Source organism: Lichenostomus cassidix, chromosome 6 (genome assembly GCF_008360975.1).
Source record: "Lichenostomus cassidix isolate B80296 chromosome 6, HeHo_3.0, whole genome shotgun sequence".
NCBI classification, from domain to species: Eukaryota; Metazoa; Chordata; class Aves; order Passeriformes; family Meliphagidae; genus Lichenostomus; species Lichenostomus cassidix.
Genome location: NC_139487.1, coordinates 34,640,689 through 34,667,571, shown reverse-complemented (window position 1 = coordinate 34,667,571; position 26,883 = coordinate 34,640,689).

Sequence of the window (26,883 nt, the reverse complement as noted above, 5' to 3'; positions counted from 1 at the left end):
CAGGACAGACACCGCCCCCCCCTTCTCTCTCTCCCTGATTGCTAGCCGAGATCAATGGCTCAGATTAAGCCAATGGCTTAATCCTGACTATCAATGCTGGCGTCTGGAACTCAGAGTGAGACACTGAGAGAATGTGAACAATTTTCAAGTGACTGCAAATACACACTCTTTTCCCTATAAAACACCACAAAAAACTCAGTAAAATCAGAAGCTTTTCTACATGGACATCGGAGCGTGGAGAAAAGCCTCTCCCCTAAGCTTGGACGCAGGCTCTGCGGTTACTTCCCGTGGGATTGAGAGCAGATCTGGTGCATCCCCAGCTCCAAAAATTGGATTTGGTAAGAAGCATTCAGTTTCCTGAATTGTATTCTTCTTTGCTAGCTACAATAATATTAATAGGTACCTTTTTCATTCTTAGCGCTGTATTGTTTTAATCTCCCTATTTTGGGCACATATATATATATGTTTGTTTTAGCTATGAATAGCTTTTCATGTTTTGTGTAGTAAAATTTGTCTAGTTCTTTGTTCTGTTCTCACCTGTGTCTAATGAACCATAATCTATTTTACATTAGGCATAAATCGGCTGTCTTTATAAGAACTTACGAGTGAGACTGGGTTTTAGGGTGCTGGTCACTGAATAGGTTTGGTCACTAGTTGCCATAGGCCTAGGCAACTGGTAAAATCTATATACCCTCTGTTTGCACTCGTGACAATGATCATGCTGGCTTCAAGATGGATTTTAAAGCAGAGCCCTGAATTATTTTAGAAGAAGTAAATTAATTTTCTGTCCTATGCAGAGGACTGTAGAAGAGTTTGCTATTCCATTACTGTATATTATTTGAGGAAGAGGGGAAAAAGTACATAATCATAACTCGCTGTGTACGTGGAAAGGAACAGAATGGAAGTTCAACCCTGGCATTGCAGTTATTGATGTCAATAACATAACTAGCTTTTTGCATGGAAGCCTACATGCTGCAAACAAACTGGAATGGAAGATACTCACAGCCATTCACAGAAATCCCCTGCTTTCAAAGTTAATATTCTGAATTAACATAAATATGGAATTAATATTTGCAGGCATGGGGATACCTCAAAATCATAAAAGTCAAGTCCTGTCATTGTCAAGGCAATCAAACTAGGTAACATTTAACTCCTCAGTCTGCTGCATAAGCATCAGCAAGTGTGTTTAAAGATACTGGTTTGCATCAAGCACGGAAAACTGCCCTCTCCGAGGAATTGTGTTAACACTATATGAAGTGCTTTTTGGATTTGTTTGAAGCCCAGGGTCAAGGTTTGCTCATCTCACTAAAAATAATTGAAAAAAAAAGTAAGCTGGTAAAAAAGAATTATTAATTGAATAGCCAAGATAACAGATAGAATTTCTATCCAGGGAAAGACCGAAAAATATATATTTTTTTTTTTTTTACCTGGAGCATAATTAAATGAAATTGTTGAAGGACTTAAACTAGTTAAGGACACTTATAACACTAAGTCTTAAGGTATACTTGAGGGTATTGGGAGAAAATGCGTTAGAGTACACAGGGCAGAGAAGACAGGGACCGTCTGTCTGGCAGGCATGAAGTGTCCTTTATGGCCATCTGTGGCAGGACAACCCCTCTCCCCCTTCTCTCTCTCCCTGATCGCTGGCCGGAGATCGATGGCTTAGATTAAGTTGCTGGCTTAATCCAGGCTATCGAATACTGGTGCCGGGAAGCCAAGGTGAGACACTGAGAGAATGTGAAGAATTTTTGAGTGACTGCAAATACACACACTCTTTTCCTATAAAAAACACCACGTAACCTCGGAAAGGTAGAAGCTTTTCTACATGGACATTGGAGCGTGAAGTCAAGTCTTCTCCCCTGGGCTTGGACGCAGGCTCTGTGGTTACTTCCCGAGGGAATGGGTGAGGACGCTGATGCATCCCCAGCTCCAGAAATTGGATTTGGTTAGAGCATTGGTTTCCGAAATTGTATTCTTCTTTGCTAGCTATAATAATATTAATAGGTACCTTTTCATTTTTAGCGCTGTATTGTTTTTAATCTCCCTATTTTGGGCAACATATATATATGTTTGTTTTAGCTATGAATAGCTTTTCATATTTTGTGCAGTAAAAAATTGTCTAGTTCTTTGTTCTGTTCTCGCCTGTGTCTAATAAATCATAATCTATTTTACATTAGACATAAATCGGCTGTCTTTATAAGAACTTGTGAGTGAGACTGGGTTATGGAGTGCTGGTCACTCTGAGTAGGTTTGGTCATTAGTTGTCATAGGCCTAGGCAACTGGTAAAATCTATCCACCCTGTCTCCACTCGTGACACCATCACAGGGCTTTTGGGAGAGTGACTTGTCTGTCACAGCTGGTTCAGCTGGTTGGATTCCTTCCACATCTCTTTTATCCTTATATATAAGGACTTCTCTGTGCAGGTGAATTTATCTTTGCACACAGGTAAGTTTGTTCAAGCCTAAAGGAATGACAGGGTTACAGCTCAGCAGCCCCTATGGGTGCAGGAGGACACTGGGGACCAGGAATCAGCTGTATGGCCATGTTCTTCCCAGCACAGAGGTGTTTCTATGGCTTCCCATCCAACAGGGCCGTGCATGGCACCAGCAAAATATGTGGCCTGGCTGTGTTTGGGAGCCTCATCTTCCAGAGAAGCAGTGTCTTTGACATATTTGGAATTTGCTAATTGAGCATTTAACTTGTCAGTGCCCCGCCTGAAGCCCAAGCAGATGAGTTTTAACTACTTTTTAAATTTCCTGTCCCCAAACCCTACTTAAATGAGTAGCATGACAAGCCTGTCTCTGGAGCTGTGACTCCCTTTTGCTGCCAGTTTAATTTACAGTATCTTTATCCATCACTTCAAGGGCAAGGTTTCCTCCTCCAGCTGTGTGATAAAACATCTGTTGCCAAATCACTTTTGGGTTGATACTGGAACAAGGATCTAATTGCAGATCCTTGATTGAGATCAGATTTGCAGCATCTCACACTTCAGTGAAAGCTGTACACCGCCAAGGAAGGTAGAGATGAGACCTGTGCTTAGTGACTGCATAGGTGTGAAAATTCTATGGCCATGCATGGAGATCATTTTGCTAAACTAGTTTTCCAATGTTAGTATCTTGTAATAAGAATCTCTACAAAATAGCATTCAAATTGTTTTCCCATCAGCATGGAAAAGGCACTTAATGACATTGCCGTGGCATTTTCATGCACTTCTCAAACTAATTCTTATTATATTCTTGCAGTATGATGAAAACACTGTGGGCTCTCTGCAGGTTGGCACTGTACTAATATTGCTGTTGTGCTCACACCCATGGACAATGTAATGATAGTGTAATATTTTATTGCTACATGTAGGAAAACTGCAACAAGGGAACTAAAAGTAGTTATTTTTCTGCTCTGTGAAATAGAGGCTAGCTACAAGATTTTAGCTTGTCACAGATGAAAAATCTTGACATGGTGTCGAATGACCTTTGTTTCTGTGGAAAGGGCTCAGCCATGAAAACATGTCTCTTTTTAATAGACTGCATTTAAGATATCTTTAGAGCTGTTTTACTTAGGCCTCTTGAGCCAGAGAGAGGCAATGAGAAAATATTTATTTTCTTTTTCACTAGCTCCTACTTGCCTAAACCTAACATGAAGCATTAGAAAAAGTATCTTTCTATTTTGGTTTGGTTTCAGGACATGCAGTTTTCCATCAAATAACATTTTTATTTGTTATAGTGATAATTGAAACGAAATATTATACCTCTGTTCACACAAGGTGCAGCTCTTGTATAGCCCAGTGCTTTGGTGAAGCTTGCTTTAAAGTCGTTCCCTGGAGAGTTGTTTTGCAAGGCTTGTAGCAGACAGAGCTGTTGAGGTTTAAGTGTGTTATGGAGTTCTTCCTTTCACTTAATCAGGCTTTGAATAACAATGCCTTATGTTGCCAAACTGTTTCTTCCTTATCTGCCACTACTATAAAACCACTTGTAGCAGTGCATCATTGGGATATATCAGGCTAACAGATTAAAAGTCCAAAGAGAGAAATATGTCAACATTTTCCCCAAATGAATGAGGGTGATACACAAGCCTTGTCAGCTAGATGATTAGATTAATGTAAATCCAAAACTCTTTTTTTGATTATGTTTGTTCTAAAAGGAAGCAATTCCAAATTTGCTACTCCGGAGATCCAGATTTTGCTTGTTGTAATGTTTTTTTTCTCTTCCATGTCATGATTCCTGTTCACTGAATCAAATCTCTGTGGCTTTTCAAAGCTAAACTTTTACAGCACTAGTAATAACCTTGTTGCCATAATATTATGCTTTTACATAGGTTTAAAGGCTAGTTTATGACTGAAAGGAAATATATGCAACCAGCAGGTTCCTGATTCTAATTTGCATGTAAATTAAACATTTCAGAACATGACTGTGATTTCTGAATACACACAAAGTATGCTGTTTTGATTCCTGGAAAATAAAAATGCATAACATTAATAAGAAGAATATGATTTATACAGTGACTTTTTTATCTTACCAATTTCTGGTCGAGTCTTTTTTTTTTTCCTCAAGCTTCTGTGGCAATGGCTGATTATTCCTGCTGCAATGTGGAACAGGATGTGACAAAACCTTACTTTTTTCCATCCACATTAACAGAGAACTCTCAGGTTAAATTCTGGCTGAAGCCCAGCAATATAAGCTGTTAGTATCTAGTGTTAAGCTATTATAGGTGGGTGTTGAAGGTATGAGAGCAAATGGAGGGGAGATAATTTTGCTATATGGATTTTTTTATACTTTCTGATATATCAGATTGTATGTAACACTATCCCCTTATTCTTTGCTTGAGATGGACAATACAAAAGAAGAAGTAAGAATAGCTGAGAGACGCTAAAAAAACAATCAACTAGAAAAGGATAAGGGAATAAATGGAACGGGGGTAAAAAAGAGCAGGATATCTCCTTGCTTCTAACTTGTATTTTAAAAGTGTTTGTGGATCCTGTAAGATTCACTAATACTGCTGAAATTTGGACTGTTTCTTTTAAACAGAGTTGTTCATGTTTTTTACTGAATTGGTGAGTTTGTTAGAGTTACTCAAATTGCTTGGTTATTGAAAATATTCAGGCTTACCAGCACAGTTGACAAGGAATAAAGCACCAGAAAAAGTTGGGGAATATGAATTTATTTTATTTTTTAATGAGAATATTTTCTTTCATTATGACAGACATTCCGACTGCTGGAGCTGCTCTCCCCATGTACTAATGAAGACATGATGCAGGGGGTGAACCACAGGACATTCGTGTCTGGAAGGCAAGCATCAGCCTGGGTGATATGCAAGTAAGCAAATACCAGAAAGAATTTGGAAAAAAGAGGTGTGTATATAGGAAGAACTTTCCAAAGAGCATGTTTACAGCAGCAAGAGCTCAAGCCCTTTGCTTATGGGCAGAGCACTGATTCAGGTGGTTGCCCTGGGAATTGTACATGCTTAGGATAGAGGCTGGTTTGGTTTTCCTGATCAATCAGTGAACTCTGAGCTCCTTGTGTGGGAAAGAAAAACCCCACACTCTTCTTCTCTTAAGCTTCTTACCCTGTATTAATTGGCCCCAGGGCAGGGGGGCATGTCCCAGGCAGAGTCTCATCCTGAGCCTCCCACAGCAGCCAAGCTTTGACTGCTTTGCTCATGGCTGTGGTTTTACTTGGCCAGAGAAGCATGCTGGCTGTTCAGGAGCAAAGTTGCTGTGCGTATGCCGAGTGGCCAGTTTGTGTAACAAAGAAAAATAATCAAGTGCCTTTGGTGGAGGCCATGAAAAAATCTAGATGTGAATTGCTATCCTTTATTTTAAGACCATTCTAGACACAATGTCTGGGAGAAGAAGCCCATCCACCCAGGTTTGCTCAGCTGCATGAATAAAGAAGGATTTCACAGACGAGAACAGAGAAGCAGCAGAGATGTGGCTTGTGCTTTAAGCCTAGATGATCTTCTGCTGCCCTCCCTACAATTCCCTCTTAGTCTCCCAGGTCTCCCAACTAATTTCCCACTTGCCTTCGAAGTGCATGTGCAGCCTGTGTGGAATGATCCAGCTGTGCCATGCAACAAACTTGCCAGCGCAGTGGGCTGATGGCTTGCAGATGGAATTTTCACTGATAAGTGATGAGTATTTTGAAGAACACAACTTCACTGGGAAACCAGATGCACCTGGGCAATAGACTGGTGGTAATGCTGTGCTGGGATCCCACAGGGGTCATCAAGCACTTGTATAAACTGGCCATGGGTGCAGTGCCAGTTGTGAGCCCTAACCATGCTGCTTCTCTGTGCAGACAGGGGACTGCTCTCAGCCCAGGTGAAATGGCAGTCTGGGGGGGATGGGGGGAGCTGAACATAGTGTAAAGCCCAGTTAGGATGTAGAGCATTAACTGTGGTGCTAGTGCTAGTCCGGCTGGTATGTTTGCGTGTGCTTAGACTACAGATCAAGCAGCTAATGGTGGAAGCAGAGGACTATGATATGGAATATGTATATATATATGAGTTGGTAGCTGATAGGTAGGAGAAAGCATGAGACAGTCTATTAGGAACTGGTTAAGTCTACGTAAAGTGGCATCAGAGCTGTGTTCTGGCTGGTACAGCCACTGACCACCTCTTGTATGGCTGGGCAAAGCAGTTCCCTAGTTTCTTTGTGAACCCTATTGCCCTTTAAGCCGCTGGCATTCAGTCACAAGTTATTTAAAATAAATGGAGTACATGTCAGTTTGTTGTTCCTTTTTTCTTCCTAAAACAATGCCAGCTGCCTGGCACATATGTTAGAGTTGGGTCCATTTTGATCAGCATGTGCAAACTCATGAAGTTAATGACCTCCAATTCCCTTTGATTTAATAAGATCAAAACCAAAGAACATCCCACCCCTTCTCACCTACTGATATTTACAGTATTAATTTGATAAGGGCAAAGAAAGTCCCCCCTGCTGACAACCGGTATAATAGTTTACAGAGCAAAAGAAATTCCTGTATCAAAGGTATATATATACTTGAGAGTTCCCTCCTCTGAAGCAATTTCTGACAACTCTCAAACTTTGTTTCTGCTACCAGCACCAGGGTGTTTTTGGGCCGTGCCAAAGCTCAGGGGATATTACGATGTAAAGCCTTTCTGTTAAAAAGAAGGTGATATCAAAGTTAGAAGTGCAATGAAATATCTGGAGGGGTGGAAAACTGGTTGAAAGGATGCTATTACAGTCCTCTCTGAAAGTTATCAGTACAGAAGGGCTGTTTTTAATGTACAGCACTAGTTTTGGAGAGCATCAGATTGCTGACACTGTCATTAGTGACACTGCACTCACTCGAAGGGCAATATTTAATTTTCCTGCTGCACACTGGGAGACTTTTTTATTTCCAGTTTCATCACTCAGTATCAACAATCAAAATGGTGCTGATCAAACGTCAGGATCTCAAAGTAGTTTGGAAAATTAACAAATAAAGCCTCATAAGTGACAGGTAATGCGTGTGCTTATGTTATATGATAGGAAAACCTCCAAACATTACAAACAGAGCTGTCTTTGCAGAAGTCAAGGAGATTTCTCCACCACAGTCCAGATTTTTTCCAAGGCTCCTTTTGCTGGACTCTGCAGTATCTCTGCCCCTTTCCTGGGGCTGGGCAGTTGTGTGTGGTAATTGCTACAGCAGCTACACAAACCAGTTGTAAATGATATTGGAAAGGAAAATGCGTCCTTTATAGGCATTTTGGGTGGTTAATGCTCACATGTCCAGAATTTTGTATTCTCACTTACACAAATCTTGTCAACACTCAGGAGAAGGGAGAGCTAATTCACTGCCAGCCCAGCTTCCTGGAGATAACACCCTTTTTCCATGTGAGGATAGACACACAATCTATGTGGAGCTTTCACTCTTGCTAAAATCAAAGATAAGCTGGTATAAAATTATTCCTATTAGAAATGTCCATTGACCCAGGAATGAACTGTGGTCCAATTTTCAGCAGACATGTAGCAGTCTGGAGGGTATTGCCACATTTTGGACAACAAAAAGGAATGTCACTCTTTAAAGTTATGTTTAACAACATCAAACTAAAAGAATAAAATAAAATGCAGATATGTGCCATTACTAAAGGTGTTTTTGTTTCACTGATCTAACATAGAGAGCTGTGGTTTTTCCATGGTGATTGCCCAGTATATCATGCAGCTCAGAGAATTAACCGGGTTGTAAAACCTTGTGCTTTGGATGATGAAATATTTTTTCTTCTTTTCTTAACTCCTGTGGCAGCCCAAGCATGGAGTGTTCAGCACAGGGATATCTGGCGTGAGTATCAAAGATTGTCAATGATCTGAGCTCTAGCAGGGTGGAAGACATGATGGCATTGTGAGACAGAGCCCTGGAGACGTGAAACCTTGCTGTGGTTCAGGATTGTAGAGATGTGAGGGTTCATTAATGAGAAAAAATACATCAGTGACATAAGTGATAAGTTTGGTCTTTGCATCAGCCCTTTTGGAGACATGGTAGGATGCAGGGTAGGCAAAGGCAGGAAAAGAGTTCAGTCAGTGAGGAACCCCAGGCTGCATTTTGACAACACTGATGGTGTGGAACAGCCTGGACTGACAGCAGCCATCATGGCCTGCACAGCCAGAGCACCACGTCATGTGTCAGCAACTGCTTGGTGTGCTGCAAGCTGTTTCTTCATCGCTGCCTTTGACTTCCATGGAATTTGTATCATGCAATAAATGAGATAACTGAGGGGAACCTGCTACCAGCAATTTGCATGTCAGTTTGTATCTAATTACTGGAATATCAGCACTGAAGCTAAAAGTCTGAGATGGTAATATGAAAACCACACACAGAAAACCTGGGCTAAAGGGCAGGAGCTATTTTGAGATTGAGCAGCTTTGGCTTTTAACAGGGAAGAAAAAATGCGTCAGCTTTATTGTTAGCGATAGCATAAATGCGGAGTTATGCAATTTTTGAGTTAAATTAAAAATGGAAGTCTTAAATTTAAAGGTAATTCACTGCATCATTTAGTGAAATAGCAGGCAGAAGAAAGAACAGATGGAGCAAACAGGTTAGACCTGTGCCTTCCAATTATCATGATGGAGCCAAGATAGGCATGGTGACCCACTCCAGGTGCCAGGACAATGGTGGAGCAGGGAAAGGTGTGGGGAGGAAGGATTGGCAGAGCAGGGCTGTTAGGGACTGTCACCCACATTCTTCCACCCCCTGTGCTACTTGGTGGTGAGAGGAGTCAGGAATGAAGGTGTGAAGCTGCGCCAGGGAAGAAGCAGGAGGTGGGTGTTCATTTTTGTCTGTGTTTCTCACCATCCAACTCTATTCTAATTGGCACTAAATTGAATTCATTTTCCACAATTCGAGTCAGTTTTGCCCATGGCAGGGATTCGTAAGTGGTCTCCTTGTCTCAATCTCCACCTACAAATATTTCCTTCTTATTTTCTCTCCATCCTGCTGATGAGAGGGAGGGAGAAGATGTCTGAGGGGGTGACTAGCAGCTGGCCATTGTCAATGCACTACACAGGCAATCTTAGAAGAAGATGAAACACTCTGCAAGTTGTTCATTAGGTTGTTTCATTTTTAACAGGAGGAGGTTTGTGGCTGTTTGAAGGGAGAAGAAGTATCTTCAAAGGCTTTGGAGCCTGAGGTCTGTATCTGCAGAAACAAGTAAGTTCTGACTGATGAAACATAAAACAACCCCAGGTGTGTTCTCACCCATTCTGCTGTTAACCATTACATTTCCTGCATGGCATCCCAGCTGCTGGTCTGCCCTGTGCCAGTGTGGGGGCAGACCATTCCTGATCACAGATAAAAGCTGCACCCTGGTCCAGCCGCAGGGGCTCCAGGTGGGCTGGAGCCTCCCAACCTCTTCTCCTTGTCCTGTTTCTTTCTTCTCTGCCACCCCAGGCCACCTGGCAGGGCTGGTGGCTCACCCCTCCCTTGGCATGGTGAGAAGTGCTCTGCCTCATCCTGAAGCCCTCAAAGCCTTCTCACTCTTCCCATCCCTGCACCTGACTGTCCTCAAACCCCAAAGCTCTTTCCATGGAGTGTCCCCACAAAAGCCTGCTGAAAGCTGCAGATGAACTGCCATTCCCATCATCTCTGAAAATTTTTCAATCCTGCTGCATGTCTTTGCTGCTCTTTGCATGGTGCACCCAGAGATACCTGTGTCTGGCTGTAGTAACAACACAGGCCACCTGATATAATTTCTCTCCTGGTGTTTTGCACCTGCATTAGAACTGGTTTTAGCATGAGCTGTTCAGTGTATCACTGAGAAGATGCTTACACACACACATACACATACATTTGGGGACTTTTTTCAAGGTTTTCAAAAGAAGAAAAAAGTACTTTAATGGGTAAATGAATTAAAGTTCTAGGAAAAATCTGTTTCTTGACCTAATAGTCAGAAGTCTACTTAGATAAGAGACATATAATTCTACTGGCAGTAGTAGTTCATTTAGCAGTGAAACAAGTGCAAATGTCTTCAGTATAAAATTGCTGAATCTCAGTCCTATATTAATGAGATAAACTCAGGGCTTTATATGAGCAAACTCACTGCAAATGTCACTGAATGAGTGAAATACTACATCTGTGACATGCACATAATAAGGCAGAGTAACACAATCAGAAGAGAAATCGCACTGTATAAAAAGTTCTAATTTGAGACTTGTGTGGTCAGATCGATACACATCAGTTTTTCTTTGTTGTATTGTTAAAGTAAAATGTTGTCTGTGGTATATGACTGCAATTACACTATTTTATAAGCATGAAAAATACAGGGCTCTGGACAGCAGTCAGAAGTTCTCCAGAAGATTCCCTTGCAATCCAGAAAATAACAGGCCCATGTTATAGAACTTCCTACAGAACTGCTTGTGCTGTCACCCAAATTCTTTGTTAATCTTCATCTGCCTTTCCTAGTAGACTGAGGCAAGCCTTGCATGTTACTAAGGGCTGTGCTCACAGCCTTTGCCTGTTTTGGTTATTTGATCCAGTTATCAATGCCAAGTTATTTAAAGCTATCTGTGGCCAGCATATAAGGAGAGAAGTGCAGCAGCTCTGTTTGTTTTTATCAGGAGATGAGAATTTTGCAAGGAAACTGGCAAAGATACACTGAAAATTTTGTGTCCTTAGTGTTGCCAATAGAGAATGCAGGTACCAAGGAAATAGGTACATTGTTTTGAGCATTATTTCTGTATTAACTTTTCACCTTCCAGGTGTCCCACCACATTGTGTCTGTAATATTTTCTGGGACAAGAGGTACTGGGGTAAAGTTTCCGGGGAGAAAGTCTGGTGGAAAACAGGGAGAAGGAGTTTGATCTGAGCTTCAAACTGTTTCTCCAAAAGGGACAAGCATAAGGTGAGTGAAGCTTTAAGAATTGTAGTGACTTGCTGCTAAAATCTTGTGCTCAGACAGTTTGAATGTTCATTGATTGTGTCTGCTTCTCTTCTGCCATTTCCTAGGTTTCTAAGTGGTAGAACTGGGAATGACTCACTCCTGTTCTACCCTTTTTATACTGCTTTTCCTGTTATAGAAGTGGCTTCTGTAGTACAATGTAAACAAATGGTGTGACAATCTGTATCACACATGGTTATAGAGCGCCATGTGTGACTTGAGTTTGTGGATATCTCAGAATCAAATATCTGGTAAGACCATATATAGCCCTCAGATCCAACCTGCCAAAGTATGGTGAGCCAGTCTGGGGAAAAGGGCTTGGAAATTCAGCTTGATCACCCAGGAGTGTCTCAGTGCCTCACTTCTAGAGCAAAGAAAAAGCACTATGGATAAGTCACCAACAATTAGAGCTTAACAAAAAATTATGTCATTACAGCGTACTCAGAAATAAATAATACAGCTTCATGTGTCGTTGGTTTTGGTGGGGTTTCCACGCCTGGGTTTGGTTGAGATTATTTTTGTTCTCAAAGGCATGTTTATGTAGGTAACCCATGATGGGGAATCTAGTTGTATTATCACTTGGAAAGGGGAGAATTCCTACTTTTGTAATAGAGCATAAGAAGATATATCCAAACTATATTGAGAAGCAGAACTAGATGCTTTGTGGAAACAAGCTGAACAAAATGACATTGCATAGGTGAGCTTCTTGCAGTGTGAATTTCCCAAGTGGATGGAAACAGCAAGCTGGGTGAGATCAGGGCATTTGGGCCACACAGCTCTGAGAACTCCACTCCTTGGCAAAAACAACACGTATTGCCTAGCAGTCTGTTACTCAACTGAGCTATTGGTAAGGGACTTCAGAGCTGAAATCCCTGAACCTTGCAACCTTTAATTCCAATATGGAAAATCTGAATTGTGTGTGTGTGTGTGTATTTGCATATGACTGCAGGCAAATTTCAAGACATTTAGAAGAAGAAATTGAGGCAAATGTTGTAATTCCATCAATATCAAAGATTCATAATGCTTCTTAAAGTGCAGGCTGAAAACATGGTATCCTAGAATCCCGGAATGGTTTAGGTTGCAAGGGACTTTAAAGCCCATCCAGTCCTGTCCCTGTCCATGGGCAGGGACACCTTCCACCAGACCAGGTTGCTCCAAGCCCCAGTGTCCAACCTGGCCTTGGACACTTCCAGGGATCCAGGGGCAACCACAGCTTCTCTGGGCAACCTGTGCCAAGGCCTCATCATCCTCACAGGGAAGAGTTTCTTCCCAATATCCCACTCAAACCTACTTTTTTTCAGTAAAATACCCCATTGTCCTGTCTTTACATGCTCTTTTAAATAGTCTCTCTTGATCTTTCTTGTCCAGGTCCCTCTGGAGGGCATTGCATCCTTCAGGTCTAACCCCTGCATAAGCATAGTCAGCAAACCGCATGGTCTTGCTTGTTTTTTAAAATTACTTATTAACAACCAAGCTTTTCAAGGGAGAAATACGTCCTTCCCCCCTTGATTTTTATAATGATTTTTTTTTAATACATGATCAGCGTACTGTCTAATGTGATATAGAGGCCAAATGAATTTATCTGTGCCCAGATAAGTTCATAACCTGTATGTAGTGTTTGTAAAGGCTTTTCTTAAGTGCAACTAACTTTTTTCCAGTAGGTCCCTAGGAAATAAAGAACTAAAGGCATTTTATGCTAGATGCAGGAATGTATTATTAATTTCCATTGTTAATATGCCTGAATGTCAAACAGTGACTTTTTCAGAGGCAACTTGGTATTGATTGGTCTTTATCTTTCTCTTCTCTAATAAAAATTACATATTTTTCTATAATGAAGGTGACTTTCTAAGAGATTAATTTGAGTTTTGTCATGATATCCTTTACAAAGTCTCTACTGATCTTTGAAATTAAGACATCACTGATATGAGTAGAAGGAAGAAATACACACACACACATACACACACCCTGTTTTTTTTTTCACTCCAGGCAGGTATCTGTGACTAAGTTAAAGAAAGGGCAGTACTTTTTACTGTGAAGGGTCTTTGTAATGTAAATACATACAAACACAGGATTTTTTTTTTAATATCAAAGCCTTGATCTTGAGACAAATAGTAAAAACTGCAGAAAAATGCAAAATTTGCAGAATCCACACATTTTTATGTTTGTTAGTTTCTGGTGTCATTGAAACAGTAAAATATGAGGAATACTTGTTATAAAGCTAGCAAGGTCACTAATCAGTTGTTCCCTGCCTGTGCAGTGTTTCCTTGCTTTGAAGGACGCAGATTCCTGATGAGTGTTCAAGACATCTTTTTTTGATGATACCAGATGACCTCAGTTAAATCTTTGCCCCTGATACTCAAAATTTTGTGAAAGAAGGAGGCTGAAGGAGCATCAGAGAACGCTTTTCTCTGGGATGTTTTTGTTGTATGCATTTACTATTTTTTCAAATTTGCTATTTCCAAGTAGAGTTCTTGATTTCTCTGCCCAAGCTCTTTCTATTATATCCTTATCCATGGGTTCTTATGGTACTATCACTGTCAGCTTGATCAAGGTGCATGATCAAATAAACTCGTGTTTTTCTTTCCTCAGAGCTGAGTCATGGAGGAAATTAAGCAGTGCCAGACCTCGCAGTTGTCTGTGCTATAATAATGTTGGCAGGGACTCTCCCTTGGTTTTTGTCCCTGGAGTTTGCGTAGCCCAGGGAGTGGTCCTAGCCAACAGACTGATGTGACCTTTGCTACTTGGGGTAGTAGGAGTTCAGCTGTTGGGATACAGCCATGTGCGGCAAGGTGGCACGGAAAGCCATGCAGTGGCAGGTGGCGAAAAGTGGGCTTTTGTATATTTATCAGCCCAGGATGTAATGTGCATCCCAGACTGTCACAATTTTCTGAGTAAAATAAATTTACATTCTTCTGTCAAATTTCTTAAATGGGATTCAGTAATTTCCTGTACCAGCTATTCTGTATTTTTTCCATGTTAGCAATGCTAAAGCTATGCTTTAGCCAAAACACTGGCACCAAAATATTTGTACTTACCCGTATTTTGATCACAGTTTTTTCCACTTGCCGATGTCCTTTCCTGTGCCTTGTGCCGATGGTGGTGTTCCCCACTCCATCTTTAGTTTTTTATATCCCTGTCCTATCTCACCAGTAACTACTTTCACTTGGAACACCTTTCTTCAAGCTTGTGGCAAGCCAGCTGCTTCATTCAAATCTCTCCTGAAAATGTCTCCCTGCTTGCAAAAGCAGAAGGTTGGAAGGAAGAGGGGACAAAATGAAGTTGGACAGAACCAGGAGATGGGACATGAAGTCTTTCCTGAATAGCACCAATATTCATCCATCTTTCTTTCCCTGGTACCTTGTTTCTTTATTAATGTCTTTGCCATAGAATCACAGAAGCACAGACTGGTTTGGGTCAGAAGGGACCTTAAAGCCCATGCAGTGCCACACCCTGCCATGGGCAGGGACACCTTCCACTAGACCAGGGTGCTCCAAGCCCTGTCCAACCTGGCCAACCATGTCCAAATCACACTGAGAGTAACTTTGGAGAAGATGACTGCATTCTACACACAACTGTGGTCCCCTCATTAATTCCTTAATGAGCTCTTTGAGGAGGCATACAGAAATTAAACATTAAACATGATCTCCATGACAGGGAAGCAAAGCTTACTATTTCCCACTCAAATAACCACATAAGAGAGGACTATATAGAGATTGAAACACCAGGAAAAGGCAGTGAAGATGCCTTACATTTACACCTTGTAGTGCCCTGCAAAGCAGAATGACACTGCAGAGGGGAATAACACATTTGACAGTGCTAACTGCCCTGCTCCTGCTTTGCAAAAACCTGGGAAGGTGCAGCTGTTCCAGTTATGCAGCTACCACTGGTTTAAAACCTTTTATGATTTGGCCTTAACTTACTCTGTTTAGAAGTTGTCTGAAAGGATAAAGGAGAAGCACACATCTGAGAAGAGCACAACTAAAGCTGAGGTGTGAGAAGCTGTGGTCTGGGCACTGCTAAAGGACCCTGAAATGCTGTGAAGCTGTGAGGAAAAATTTTAACAAACTCTCTGGAATCCTGTATCTGTCTGAAGGTGGTATGCCCAGCACTTTTCCCAGTGACCAGACTGTATTTGTGAATCCAAAGGTATGTACTTGTGCTCAAAGCTTTTTATTTCATTACTTAGTTGGTTTGATAGCATTTTTGATATTTTCAGCTGTTAGACAGCTGAAAGACCAAGTTAAGTTGACCTGTCTGGGATTCATACCTGAAAGGAGGGTTTTGGGGATTTTTTCTACTAGATTACTTTGACCTTCTTCCACTGATGCCCAAACTGCAGATTTAATTTGCCCTAGAGCTCTGCTGGGGAAGAGTGGGATGTGGAGAGAGTGAATCCATACCTTCTCCAGCTTGTTGAGGCCAGACCCTTCTCGTAGGGCTGCTTTGCCTCATTGCCTTTGTTGGGGCTCTCCCTGGTACAGGTTGTGCTGCCTCTCAGAGAAGCATTCTGAGTTCTGGTGGCTCCATATTGATTGGTCTTGGTGTATTTTGAGCTCACTTCATATTTGAGACTAGTAATTGCAGCTAGGAAAGAGAGAAGATGTCCTGGATGCCAGCTATTGATCTTGTTTGTAAAAGTGTCCAGATGTGATCTGAGAAAGATAGGAGATGTCACAGTTATTTTAAAACTATTGTAGTGGGTTGACCTTGGCTGGGTGCCAAGCGCCCACTAAGCCTCTTTATCACTCCCCTTCCCAATGGGACAGGGAAGAGAGTAAGACGGAGAGCAAGATGATGGGATAAGGTGGTTTTATTACCGTGAAAGGAGAAAAATAAGCGAGAGTCTGTGTGCACATAAACTAAGAAAAAAAGTCAGTCTCTACTTCCCATGAGCAAGGCTTCTGGGAAGCAGGGCTCCTGGGAAGCAGGGCTTAGCCCACATAATACTTCCTCCAGGAGGCAGACATTGAAGAGTCACAAATGCCCCCTTTCCTCCTCTCTCCCTTTCCTCCTCTCTCCCTTACCTTTTATATCTGAGCTGACCTCATACGGTATGGAATATCCCTTTGGTTGACTTGGGTCAGCTGGCCTGGCGGTGTCCCCTCCTGGGATCTTGTCCATTCCCATCCCTTTGATGGGGGAAGGAATGTTAGAGGGACAGTGCTGCTCAGCAGTAGCCAAAACACTGCTCTGTTAACAGCACCCTTCCAGCTACCAATGCAGAAGGGTGTACTATCAGCACTAGGAGGGCTTTGAGCTTTACCTCAGTCAGACCCAATACAACCATGTATTTAATTTTCCCTGTTTATAGTACAACAGGCTAAATGTTAATATTTTTGCAGCAATATATGGCAGCAGTGTTGAAGCAAGCAATAGCATAACCGATACTGTTCAGCTGATTTTGGTGAATATATCTCCTGATTAATTTCTAATTTACAATTTCATGAAGAATTGGAATAAAAGATGCAGTTTTCTGAGCTCTAAAGGCAAAACCATTTTTAATATGTGATTCAAATATTTTATAGCTACTTGATTTATACATTCTGATGTATTTATGATGATATTTGTGTCAAGGCAACTCTCTTTCACATAAAAAATTCTTAATTTGCACAAGTAATTGAGGTGGAATGTTCTTAAGTAAATACAAACCCTGAAGAAATTCCATGTTTGCTCTTTCTATTGCAAACTAAAAAGCAATTTTTTTTCAAAATAAAATATTCAGGTTCCTGAATTTTTGAGTAACAGTTCATAAATGAATGTGGCCTTGACAGTGACTATTACATGAAATCATCTAGTTAATTCATAAAATAAAAATGGAAAAGTAGATATTTTTCATCATATATGTTAGTCATCTTTGTTACACTTCACAAAAGCTTTCCAGTCCAACATTTTTAAGTGGGGTGTAAATAAGTTCATTCATCCACTGTCTCCAGTTAGAAATTTTACATGATATTTTCCTTGCGAAATAGCAAAAGAGGCAACAGCAGTACTTTACTTCTCGTCAATAAATAACATCTTCCATTGCAACATGGCTTCATCCTCTGGCTGGAAGAGCTGTCTGTTTCAGTGTATGTATAGTTGAACCCTGTGTATTTTTGAGCTGTTTTGGAATAATAACTGATGGGCCAATTTTTCCTTTTTCAAGGTGAGGTCACAGCCTGACAATCTAATTTCACAGTGGTGGCTAGAGCATAAACCAAAGGTCAGGTTCAAAGTTAATACAGAGTAAAAATCTTTGCACAATAAAAGATAATGCTCCAGCTTGAACAAATATATACAGTTTACTGCAGTTTCCCCACAAGGATTTCTCAACATTTCTTAGATGAATATAAAATGATAAACTTCGCAACAACATGCAAATAAAATCATTGCAGGTGGGGAAGCTGATATCCAAGAGGAAACAAGCTAAAGATTTCTGATTTCTAGTCACGTGCAACTTGAATAAATTACCCTCTGATAAATGGAGGTGCATATTGACTGATAAACTCTAAGTGGTTTTTATCACTTGGGCAGCATGAAGCAGCCATTGATGCTTAAGCTGGGTTTATGACTTGTGCTTTGCCAGCATGGAACAAAGAATCCCAAATAAAGGGCCTGCTGCCTCATCTATTTGTGCACTTATTCTCAAGATAAAGCACTGCAAATTAGGTATAACTAATTTAATCTGCTGAATGTAGTAAAAAAAGATTATGGCAGCTATGTCTGACTTCTTTTCCTTTCATTGGTGTTTCATATCAGATGCTTCTTGGTTAACAAATATACACTGTTCCTTGGAGAAAATAATGCATGTAATTCTTTTTATAATGAATTGCTGCAACTCTAAATAAATGTGAGATCCTCCATCACCTTTACAGTAAGATCTGAGCCACTGTCAAATTATCTTTCTTCCAGAAGCATGTGCCCAGGGTTCGCCTAAAAATCCCCCACCAAGGCTTTGCTGCCCAGTGTTACAAAGTCATGGGTAGTACTGAAGTGGTTGTTTTCATGGTGAGAAAAATCTGCTGTCTTTAGGCAGAAAATAAAATTGGCTCTGGTCTTTGTTCATGTTTTGCTGCCAACACATGCTAGGGATGTGATTAAGAAGGCAACACTGTGCCCAGTAGCCTGGAAGACATGAAATAGTCCTCCAGTGTATGCTCTGGCATTGCACGGGAGGCTTTCCTGAAGAAATTTTAACAGAAGTCTCCTCTAAATGTCTTAGGAGCATAAACCCATTTGAAAGGAGTTCTCTTGTATATGTGGGCTGAGTCCTGCCCTGCAGGAATATGTTCTGGTGTTTGCGAAGTGATAACAGTGTTCTGCTTTGTGGTATACCAGTTAATTAAGAGATATATGTAGTTGCTTTGACTGATGCTTTTCTAGAGACTTTCTGTGCTTTGGTAAAGGAACTGAGAAGTAAGTTGGTCTGCACACTGCAATTAGATTTTCACTGAATGGGGGAGTATATGGAAAACTGCTGGAGGTGGAAAATTTGCTCACAGTTTATCTGATTTTTTAAAAAGCCGGGAACATGTATTTTGTTGTAATTTTGTAGTAATATTTATTGCTACACATTCTTGTGTCTATGAGGGAAAATATACTTAGACGCACTCACCATGACATAATGAAGGATTTATTAGATGTATTTTTTTTCTTGCCTTGTTTCATTGTGGAAAGCTGGCTTCTAGAGAAGAGACACGCAGATGTAGATAGATTGCTTCTTAACAAGCCGCTTCTTAACAATAGCCATATTCAGCCAACTATTAATTAGATATCTTCGTCCAATCAGCGATCTAAGGTCACCATGACTTTCTACAACATGGAGGTTGTAGGAGCCGTCGAGAATGCGTTAATTGGTAGCAAGAATGCTGAAATCAGGCATTATAGGTAAACATAGATACATGTTAAGGCAAGTAGCCAAACTTAGGGCGTGGAAGTATATAACCAATAATATTGTACGATTACAGAATATGCATGATCTAGTTAACTACACTATAAAACTGTAAACTGTAAATCAATAAACTGAAGCTTGTAGTAAATCCATATTGGATTGTCAAGCCTCCGTGTCTCGGCAGGATTTATTAGATGTATTTTTTTTCTTGCCTTGTTTCATTTTAAGGCCTTTTTCCATTGTGGAGTTTACGGGGTTGTGATACTGCCTTGGGGTGATTTATGATGATAGTCTATTCCTATCATCTGATTTATGCCCACAAATGGTTGCTGCATGATTAAAATGGGTCTGGGGGAGGGGGAAGCATTGGGGCCTTTGGCAGGCTTTTTCAAAGCCTCACTGCTCAGGTGTCCACGGTGTGGTGTGCTCTGGGTTTTGCTTGGCTAGCTTGGTTTTGTTAGCCCAGGCAAGAAGTTTTTTTCCCTTTACTGGCCTTGGAGAAGTTGCAGCCGCAATCCTTTGGCAACTTTTCGAGGTGAACTGGACAGCCTGTGAGGTCTGAGACCAGAAAGGATGGGACCTGTGGGAGAGGGATCGGTGGGGATGGGTGGGAGAAAGGGGCTGGTCCGTTTTGGCCCCAAACCTCGGGAAAGTTGAGCCAGGGAGAGAGAGCACAACTGAGAGGCTCTAGCCCACCTGCTTCATCTGCTGTGGAGAGAGGATAAATGCCAGAGAGTCACCACATTTTCATCTGTTTGACCAAACTGCTGCGTGAAGCTCCTGTTTCTTCTTTTCTCCCCTGTGAGAGAAGCCAACGCCATCTTCTACTGTGTGGTATGAGCCCATATTTTTTCCCTGGCATTTTGGGTTTTTGTTCTGATGTGTGTAAAGTCTGACAGTTTAATATTTATTTACTTTTTCCCCGTGCCTTGTGGGCATTTTGTTTGTTAATAAACTGTTGGCTTGTTTGGGTTTTTCCCCCCACTTTCATCCACTAGTATTCATTTCCAATTGGTGGAAAGAGATTGTTGGAACCCTTTTTAGAGGAGCCAACTAATTCCAGAGTGTTTTCTCCTAAAATTGTGTCTAAACTGAGACAGGTACACTAATAGAGCAGTGCTGGCTTCAGCTATATGTGGGATGTGGAGCCTGATTCTGAAATATCCATTACAGAGACCAATATTATAGTTTACATCCAACTGTTGGCTTTACTTAGGGAAAACAGGACTGGCTACCAGGTATTTGTGGACATTGATTTCACCAGGACGGAATGCATTCACTCTTGTTAGCTCCATGTGTTGCTTTTACAGCTTATAGAATCAGAAATGTCCTTCACAGACCTTAAAAACTGAGAGCATTGCAGATTGTATGGCCTTGCAGCCCATAATGAGTGGTTTGGATTCCTGATTTTCTTTGGCAAGGGTGGCCTCTGGGATGCTTATGGAAGGAGTTAAACTGTTATGCACATGAAAGCTAAGCACACTCAAAAAGGCTTTCAGGAATATGGCCAAAAAGGACTATTTAAAGAGGTACAAAGTAAATTTCATCTGATACAGTTTCAATATGTTTTTACACTCCTACCATTGTAAACAGCCATCCATTCTTTTTAACCAGCCACTGTGATTTTGTCACAGGCATGTTATCTTTACATTGCTTTATCTTTTTCTGTTAAAATCAAAGACAAAGCTGTAATAATATTAATAAAATGTGTTTTTTCTCTCTCTTTTCAATAATTTTTTTTAGTGAATCAGTAACTTCCTAAAACAGGCGGGATATCATTCAAATGAAACATTGTATGGGATATGTTGGGTGAGGATCTGTGCTTGTATATCTCAGGGTATTATTCCTCTAGAAGGAACTGTGCAGTGAATTTACTGCCTCTGGTTGGCTGAGATGAAGCTCTGATCATCTCAGAAGAGGACACATAGTAGTGGAAAATCTACTAGCATGTTTCTGGTTTGTTACACTGAAACATACAGGTATTTGCTTTTTGTCAAGGAAAAAAAGCTACTGTTTGCCTGGAGGAGTGATAAGCACTTACAGAGATCTAATTATTCTGAAGTCCTTCTGTTGACTTCAGCTAAATGTTTCAAGGATGAATTTCAGTGTTCCCTGCTTACTCCTCTCTACCCTTTACCCCACCCCAGTGTTTCTCATCCCTCATGTGCAGCAGTGCAGAACACTACTCAGCGTGGCTAAGTGGCAAGGAGCTGCTGTTGACTTTGGAACACTTGTCAGGAGGCTGCAAAAGTTTTTTTCCCTTTTGCAGCAAGCAGCTGTGGTCCTCTGGTTTAGGATAAACTACATCATGACAATGTCTGCAGAGTCAGGAGAAAAAGACTTCTCAGTGTTTTTGGCCCAGTGGCCACTGAACTAGTGAGGAGAACACAGAAAATTAGATTATTAGGAGAAATCAGAATAGCATTTTTTGCCATAATGTGTGCTGACTCACAGAAAACTTCAAGAAACTCAAAATCACGTGATAAGAGAGGGAGGGTAGGAGGAGTAGACTCTTCTGTGAAGGTCAGATGTTGGAGATACAGTCATACAAAGGATCTTCTTGTGGATTCTGATTTTGTTCTTCATCTACTTCCAAAGTTGTAGGGTTTTTTTTCACCTTGAAAGTGCTGTCAAGAAAAGTAACTGTTTGTAACAGATTGGGAGAATAATAAACAGTTTTCCAAGTGGGCAGTTAGTTGTCTAAGGTGTGTAGCTGTGCAAGTGATTATCAGTGAGAAAAAGATTGCAAAAAACCTCTTCTCATTCCAAGAAAATAAAGATGGTATTTTCTGCGTAGGTACATTCACTAGGTAGAATCAAATTTTGTGGCAGGGGATTAGGAGGAACAAAAGCCTCCCTGTAATATTGTGTCAAAAGGCTTATTGTGATTCAGAAGAAAGGTTTAGATGTCACCATGGCTTATGGCATATTATTGTCTTTTCCTTTTGGTGAAATGTAATTATTGAGTTCGTAATATAAGTGGTCCTATAGTCATCTTTTTCTCTTGAAATATCTTAGGATTATCTTGAAATATCTTAGAAATATCTTTGTAATAATGACCCATTGCAGTGATAAAGTTGTCAGACCAGGTACAGGATTGACCACTTTGTATTGCTGTAACTGTCCTTTTCATGTCATATTAGCCTGACTTTATTCCTGTTGTGCATCTTGTTTATGGGGACTCCATAAAATTTGGAGGCAGTCACAGCATATTTACCTTCCCCCCATTCATCAGTGAGAGCTATTTTTCCTTCCTCTTCCAACATTGTAATTTGTTGAACAAGAAGTTATTGTATTGTTTCAATTTTATTTGAACAGAGATAAGGCTAAGTAAAAAATAAGGACATAACATTTATAAAATAAGATTTTAGACTCTGTGCCCAACTTCTTTCTAAGGGATGTTGGGACTGGTTGCCTAGAGAAGGTGTGGATGTCCTGTCCCTGGAAGCTGTTCTCCTGCTGTTTTGGGCAGGAAAAGACAAGTCTTCCACAACCTCTCTAAATGTGCTAGCTGCTGGATGGAAGGGTAAAGCACCTGCACTTCAGCCAAAGTGTTGAGCCAGGTTTAATACAGAATTTCAAAGAGTTTTGTGCTGATAAAACCCATGTTTGTGGCAGACTACTTTTTGCTGCAAAAGGTTCAAATGGGTCTAATCTATTGGATATGAGGCCATGCAGAGTAGCCCACAGGCACCAGAAGGCTGTGGTACTGAAGGGCAGGAAATCAAAAGTCGGGGTTGGTAATGAAAATGCCATCTCTGTTTGGTGGTTTTATTAGAGCTTGGCAAGTCAGTAAATTAATTGTTAGTGGCTACATTGCATTATATCACTTTACAGTCATCAAGTAAGAGAACAGCTTTGTTTTGAGCTCAGTGGCTGATGCTCTATTTTTGTTTTCAGTCCGCATGACTTATCTGAAAGCTGCTTGGCTGGTCTTTGGGAACTGACAGCACTCCTCTGTCACATGGGAAAATTCAAAATCAGTGGTAATAAAAAAACCTGTATAGTAAAAAGCTTGGTAACAGCATGAAGAGACAGCAGCAGCATCCCCACTGTCCTTCTGAGGACTCGGTTTCTGATGGGCTCATTTTCTCAGGCACGTTGGTACCCTTTGCCAGCACAGCAAACACTATTTGTGCCCACAACTAGGATTCACTACCCAAGGGGATGTGGTCACTTGCTTTTATGTATGAATATATACTTTCTGTTTCTCAAAATATTCCCAAATACTTCAGGGGGCTCTAGCTGTGTCCCCAGGAAAAGACTGTGTAAAAAATTTTAATTGTTTTGGATCGTTACAGTAATTTATTAGATTTATGATCAGTGGTAAAAAAAGATGGGAGAAAGAGCAGAAATACAAGTAGGAGGTGGTGTGCCCTAGGAGAAAAGCATGCTTGTTTAACTGAAAGTGTGTCTTAAATGTAGGAAGCTCTACAGAGCTTGTCGGGGGCCAGAAGATGACTTGAGGTTTGGAAGACTGTGCTGATAGCATAGCTTGACATTCATAAATCTGTTGTACTGGAACTGTTTTTGCAAGTAAATTAAAGGAATGTGGTTCCCATATCTGATTTTAATGGACATAGCAACTTCCTGGAGTTTTCTAAGTGGAGTTTTGTTGAAGATGACTGTTATTTTCCTTCCCTCCCACCACAAGTCTTTGTTACAGCCCTTTGTGTAGTTCTGACATCCATGAGAAGCTATGCCTGAGTGCAGCTTCCTGTATATTGTATTCTTTTGTGCTCTGGCTCTTCCCTGTGATTTTAGTTTTATGCACTGAAATGTTTTTTTAAGAGCTACAGGTCCTTATTTATGTCAGGGTCAACTTTAAAGAGCTTTCCAAGGTTATTTAAAAAAAGCTATTTGGAACATTTTCTCCTCAGTTTGTTTTTGTGTTTCTTGGGTTGTGTCCCCTCAGGGAAAGAAGCAACCCTTCCTTTGCATCACCACTGGGCTCCAGGATAGTTAATCTGGGCCTCCGGCCCCGAGTGGTGAAGGAGTGCATAAATGAAGATTTTCAACCCCCTGAAAAGACTGTAAAAAGAAAAAGAAAAATAACTATATGTCCTGGGGATGAGGTTTCACTATGGTGCCTCATGAAATAGCAGGTTGCCACAATAATGGTATCCCTTGGCTTTGCATCTCCTGCCTGTCTCTGTGGGGTCTTGGTAGCACTGTTGGAGAAGGAATCTGTGCTGGGTGCTGCCTGATGGTGACTCCCAATGGAGACACAGAGCTGTGTTAGCAGAAATCCTCCTTTCCGTGCAAAGGAAAGAAGCTATTTTTAGGGACTTGTATTGATTTGGCTGCGGAAGGTGACTCAAGTTCAGGAAGAGAAATATCCTCTTGGTCTTCTAAGATTCTCTTATTTGGCAGTGAAGCCCACTTCCCTTTAGCCTTGGTAAGGAGGAAGGAAGGGAAAAGTCCATAAAATAGATGATGCGTATCACTTCTGGTAGGTTTTAATAAGAGAAATGGTGAACAATCTTTAATGTAGATTTGCTGGCCTCCAGAAGTTAACTATCTCCTTTTAGCTAGGTAGCAATTTTTTAGCGGAATTAAGGCAGTAATTTTAATATAAGTGTTAACTAACATCAGTAGCATATTAGGAAGACTTCTCCAGGTACTACAATTTCTAACCATTACAACTTCTTTTAAAGACTCCTCTAAGTTGTTCATGTGATATGTTTTTTATTATCAGAGCCCAATTGGCAAGTTTAGATTAAGTCAGAGCTGAGATTTTTCAAACAGTAACAGTATAGGTTTCTCAGATGACCTTGTTGAAGTTGAAAAAGCAAAGATGATGTAGACAATTTTGAGGGCTGCCAGAAGGAAAATGAATAATTTAAATTCACTACATCAGTTTATCTTTACACAATTAGTTTGTTGTCAGTTCATTCTATTTTTATAGTGATGTATTTAGTTGCAGCTCTGGAGATAAAAACTTTTAGAAAGTGGATTTCTTTTGATAGAATTGCAAAATCATAGAATAATTTAGGTTGGAGGGAAACCTGGGTAATTATCTTTTCAGACAGGGCTGACTTCAGCATTAGATTAGATAGTTTATGGCTATGTCTTGTTGAGTTTTGAGCATTTCCCAAGCATAGGGATCCCTCAGCCTGTCTGGGCACTTTCACACAGTTGGAGCAATCCATGCAGAACCATATATTCTAATACCTGATCAGATCACAATTTTCCTCATTTCAGTTTGCCTTTTGTCCTTTCTGAAATAAGCCCATGTCCTCCCTTCCTGCTGTCCATCCTAAGGAAGCAGGGCCTTCCACCTGCCCCTTCAGGAGAGCATGACCAGGGCTTTGTGCTTCTCAGCTCTAGAATGGTTCCAGTATTGACAGCTTTACATCATGCAACTTCAGCCATCTGCACTGGCCTATTTGAATGAGATTTAAACTCCTAGCAGTTTCAAAACAGAAAGGGAGAGAAACCTCAGGTCACCTTCAGTCATCCTTTTTCTGTTACATGTCTGATCTCCAGAGCAGGGCAGCTGGCTGTGTGCCTTACCTCTAACTATCCTGGATGCTACAGCTACAAGGAAAAAAGTAAAATTCTGTTGTGCAGGGAAAGCAATTTCCAGTTCTGTAGACAAGCTGCCATGAATAGTCTTTTCTCCACGTTTCAAAAAATGGGTGCAAACCCCTCAAGTTTCTGTATTAAAAATCAGAAGCTACCAAAAAAGGAGAGGAGGGTGATGTGATAATAATAAAATTATGAAGAAAGTTTGAGAAAAATATTAAGGAAAGCTTTAGCAGAATAATGAAAGTAGAAAGTCAGTCAAGAATACTGTGTGTTCGGTTTGCTTGGCCTGGTTTTTGCTTGTGTGGGGGCAAGGAGGACAAAGATGGCTCCTGTGTGTTCTGTGTGAAGGTTCTGGAAGTTTTCACCGTGTCCAGCGGCACCAATCTCTGATGGCTCTGAAGATGATGGGCAAGCTGCTGGCCAAGCCTGGGCCGATTAGAGATGTTAGTTACGCCTCTGTGATACCATATTTAAGAAGAAATCAAAACAATGTGAGCACACACTTCTTTTTAGCTAGAAGAGGAGAAGGAGGTGAGAACATGTGAGGGAAAACAACACGGAGACACCAAAGTCAGTGGAGAAGGTGACAGAGGAGGTGCTCCTGGCGCCAGAGCCGATAATCCTCTGCCGGCCATGGTGAGGCCCATGGTGAAGCAGGTTGTCCCCCTGCAGCCCATGGGGTCCATGTGGGATGCCGAGATCCACTCACAGCCTGGGGGGAGGTGCCCACACCAGAGCGGGTGGATGCCTGGAGGAAGCTATGATCCAGTGGGAGTCCCAGTGGAGAGAGAGACCTTGCTCCCAAGCTGGAACAGCCTGTCCTCGGAGGCTTGCACCCTGTAGACCAGGGACTCACAGCAGATTCGGGCGGGTTGCTGCTCATGAGATTTGGACCCATGCTGGAGTTTGGGGAGAAGTTTGCAGAGAACTGTCTCCTGTGGGAGGGACGCATGGCTACGCAGAGGACTCCTCTCCCTGAGCAGCGGAAGATCTTGGTGATGAACTGACCAAATCCCCACACCCTGTCCCCCTCTGCTACTGGTGGCAAGGAGAGAGGGGGCTGAGTGCAGAAACAGTGTCTTAAGGGCTTATTTTTTACTTCTCATGATCTTCC